Source organism: Scyliorhinus torazame, unplaced genomic scaffold (assembly GCF_047496885.1).
Source record: "Scyliorhinus torazame isolate Kashiwa2021f unplaced genomic scaffold, sScyTor2.1 scaffold_897, whole genome shotgun sequence".
Lineage (NCBI taxonomy): Eukaryota > Metazoa > Chordata > Chondrichthyes > Carcharhiniformes > Scyliorhinidae > Scyliorhinus > Scyliorhinus torazame.
Genome location: NW_027308624.1, coordinates 21,949 through 26,050, shown reverse-complemented (window position 1 = coordinate 26,050; position 4,102 = coordinate 21,949). Strand labels below are relative to the sequence as shown.

At 44.1% G+C, this 4,102-nt stretch overlaps 1 long non-coding RNA gene across 2 annotated transcripts; it reads left to right on the top strand.

The window, feature by feature from the left end:
• Positions 1-567: 567 nt before the first annotated feature.
• On the top strand, positions 568-3,171 carry LOC140406821 (uncharacterized). 2 transcript variants are annotated; one of them, XR_011939320.1, is made up of 4 exons: positions 568-604; positions 1,168-1,301; positions 1,637-1,741; positions 2,927-3,171. It is a non-coding gene; the product is annotated as an uncharacterized lncRNA (long non-coding RNA). The 2 variants fall into 2 exon arrangements; XR_011939319.1 differs by lacking the exon at positions 568-604 and adding an exon at positions 797-1,003.
• Positions 3,172-4,102: the final 931 nt, after the last annotated feature.

Sequence of the window (4,102 nt, the reverse complement as noted above, 5' to 3'; positions counted from 1 at the left end):
TGACCCTCCTTGTCTAATAAAATGATGTTGCCGGTGACCGTGTATTGATTCAGGAATAAACTTTACATCTCACAGTGAGGAAAAAATCAAATTGAATCCAAATTTATAGAGCAGCTCATTGAAGAAATCTGTCTGTGAACAACAAGTAAAATATGAAGTGAAACTTTGCAATGAGCTTTGTTTTTGTGGCCAGGAATCTTCTCTTAAAATGGAGGCAGAAATGAAGTTGTGTTTAACGCACATTCTGTGATTTCTTGCTGGTTTTTGCTCATTCTATGGAAAGCCTTCCTAAGGCGACAGACGAATGGTCATTCCAAACATTTCAGAAATTCAGAGGGAAACAAATGTTAAACCAAAGACAGAAATAATGACAGGACATTGCTGAATCTCTTGTTGACTGCTGAATTAACATAACCATAGACAGGACAAGTGTCTTCCTTAGCAGACACAGGAACCACACCGAGGGGGACATTCCTGACAGAACGTCGGGGGTGGGGTCTGCACACAGGTCACTGAGGAGTTCTCAGTCCATACTGTTTCCAATCATTTCCAATACTATTTTAAATTAGGATTCAATCCTATCGGAGGGGAGTGAGTGAGTGAGGTATGGCAGATGCAGTATAACGTGGATAAATGTGAGGTTATCCACTTGGGTAGAAAAAATAACAAAGTCCCTGTCTAATAATTACATTTAATCCAATTTTTTCAGGCCTGCTCAGCGAACAACACTGGTGTGGGGAAGGCCAAGGTTTGGCTGAAGTCACATTCTGTGTGTGTGGGTCTGAGCAGCAAGGAGATCAGTATCTCTTGTCAGTCATTTACATGTCAATAGAGAGCTGTCCTCTGAGACACACATTCCACACATGGCAGAGACTAGGGGTGGAGTCTGCTCACAGCTCACTGAGGATATATCTGTGTCTGAGGGACTTCAGTTCACAAACCAAAAACCCACTACACTGAAAACATTACCCCTCTGCTTCAGTGTGTGTGTGTGTGTCGCTGGGTGTGTCAATCTGTCTGTTTTGAGCTGTGCATTTTGGGTGTTGACATGTTACTGATTGACTCGAGATTGGAAATGTTGGACTCCTGTTGTGCTGTTTTGTATCTATTATTAAAATGTCCCTGTTATTACCTTTATAATCAATTTTATCTCCTTTTTTTCTCCAGAGGCATTTTTATTTGGAAAACTGGAAGGAGGTTAGGAATCCAGTGACGAGGACGAGGGAGTGTGAATTCTTCCCGAGGGAGCGCTGGCTGAGGCCTGTTCCGCAGGCTTCACCCGGGTTATTACCCTGACTGAGGTTTAATTTTAATATTGGAGGGATCAAAGAGAGGGAGGGAGGGAGACATAAATATGTATAAGAGGGATAGAGAGACAGCGAGAAATACAAGAGAAGGGGATTTTCACAGTAACTTCATTGCAGTATTAATGTAAGCCTAATTGTGACAATAAAAAGATTTTGAGTATTAATTGTCTCTCAATCTTTTTTAACCTCTGGTTGAAAGCTGTGACTTATTTGTATTTGGATGTTGCTGAGGGGTTGTAAAACTGAAAAGGGCACCCTGGGCTCTCGCTGTATTAAATAGTTTCAATCTTTTCCTGTGGTTCAGTAAATTTTCTCCCCCTTTTCCCCAGGAATTTGAATTTTGAAGACTGCAATGCGACAGGAATCTTTGGACAAGGGATGTTCTCCAGAGGACAAGTGGATGGACTGAGACCTACTCCACAGGCCGCACTCACGTGAGTTGTCTCTTTATTGCCGCCCCGGCCTTGCACTTAGACACAAACACATTAAACCTTTGGTGGGCGGCAAAGAGTAAAATACAAATCTGGAATATGAAGCTGTCTAATTTTGTTCCAAAATAACAGGGGTTATATTAATTCTGAGCGTCCCAGGGGTGGGGGTGGGGGGTGCGGTGGGAGGGGGACATTTCACTGTTTCAGCCACTCTGCAATCTGGTAGAGAGAGAGAGAGAGAGAGAAATCTCAGATCAGAAACTCTGAACTCAATTTTGAACGTGGTCATCATTTGTTGGGCTCTCCCTGTGCCCAGGTTGCCTGCAGAATTCACAAAATTAACGATAGTGGGGTCACTTTTAAAATTAATCCATTGACTGTAAAGTAATCTCGATTGCCTGGAATTGAAGTCCCTTAACTTGAAGCGGGTATAATTCTGGAATGAAGCCTGTGTTTTTGGCCAACTATCAGGGTGAAATTAAATTCGCAGGAGGTCATTTGAATTCAGTTTCCTGTGGTTGTGAATGTTGGATTCCTGTGTGTGACCCTGTCTCTCTCTCTTTCTCCTTGCCAACTATTAGAATGATAGAGAGAGAGAGAGAGAAGTACAGAAAGAGTGTGGGGCTTGGGGGGGTAATGGAGATTAGAGAGAGGGAGAGGAGAAAGACAGAGGGTGGAGGGAGAGGGAGGTCGTGAAAAAGAGAGGCTTTCTCTCCCTTTCTGTCTTCTTTCCATACTTGCCTCTCTCTCTCTCTCTGTCTCCCCAGCTTTCTGCCGCTATCTGTCCATTTCTCTCCAGCTTTTTAGTGTCTCTTTAAACCGTTAATCTCAGAAAACCACCCCACAAACTGCAACGGGGAGTCTCATCACATCTTTCTGGGGAGACCCTGATTAGGGAAATAAATAGAAATAAATGCTGGGAAGGTGATGAGGGATAACGAGGGAGACAGAAATATGAATGAGAGGGATAGAGACCGAATGAGATAGCGAGAGAGAGAGAAAGAGAAACACAAGGGAAGCGGGAACTGTCTCTCAATCTTTTTTATTCTGTGGTTTATAACTGAGATTATTGTAGGTGGATGTTGCTGAGAGTGTGTGTAACTGAGAGGGGGAATCTTGGCCTCTTGCTGTGCGACAAGTTTAAACATTTTCCTGCGTTTTAGTTAATTTCCTCCCTCTTTTCCCCAGGAATTTGAACTTTGAAGACTGCTATGCGACCAGGAATCTTTGGACAAAGGCTATTCTCCAGAGGACAAGTGGATGGACTGAGGCCTACTCCACAGGCTGCGCTCACGAGAGTTGTCTCTTTATTGCTGCCCCGGCCTTGCACTTAGACACAAACACATTAAACCTTTGGTGGGTGACAAAGAGTAAAATACAAATCTGGAATATGAAGCTGTCTAATTTTGTTCCAAAATAACAGGGGTTATATTAATTCTGAGCAGCCCGGGTATGTGTGGTGGGGGGGGGGGGGATTTCACTGTCTCAGCCACTCTCTGCAACCTGGTAGCAAATGTGAACGACACTCAACACTGCCGACTGCACCTTCTGGGATCTTTCTGTGCGCCAATGGATTTCATTTTAAAAAGGTTTTTCTTCGTTTTCAGAGGCTGTTTTACTCTTTCAGGAACTGAAGGGACTTCTCCAGGGATGTTCCAATCCACACATGACACGGCAGTGGGGGTGGGGTTGTTAGGTGCAGTGGGGAATGGGGCTCCCAGCAGGAGTGAGGGGGGAGGGGTGGGGGGAGGAAGGACAGTGTCCCATCTGGTTACATCCAGATTGCTGCTGCTGTGGGATCTTGCTGTTCACTCACAGGCCTGTGGCCTTTGCCCGCGCAGCAACAGTGACCACAACTCTTAAAATAAAATAGCTCTCTCCCAGTGGTTGCGTGGGTTTCGTCCCCACAACCCAAAGATGTGCAGGCTAGGTGGATTGGCCACGTGAAATTCTCCCTTAATTGGAAAAAATGAATTAGGTACTGTAAATTTATAAAAATAAATAAATAAATAAAGAGTACCTACTTCTTTAAACAAACAATGAAATAGCTCACGGACTGCAAAGTGGGTTCGAAGGTCTCGAATTTTAAAGTCTTAAACTTGAGGGATTGGGAACGAGGGAGTTAATGCACCCTTTCTGCATGCACTGACGGGATATTCAGCCATGATCTCATCGCTGCTGAGAGAGAAATCCACCATCAGAAACTCTGAACTCAATTTGGAAAGTGTCACCATTTTTGGGATCACCCCGTGCACAAGTTGCCTGCAGAATTCCTGAAATGAACCAACAGTGGGGTCACTTTAATAGTGAATCCATCGACTGTAAAGTAATCTCGAATTATAGTCCCTTAACTTGAAGCGGGTA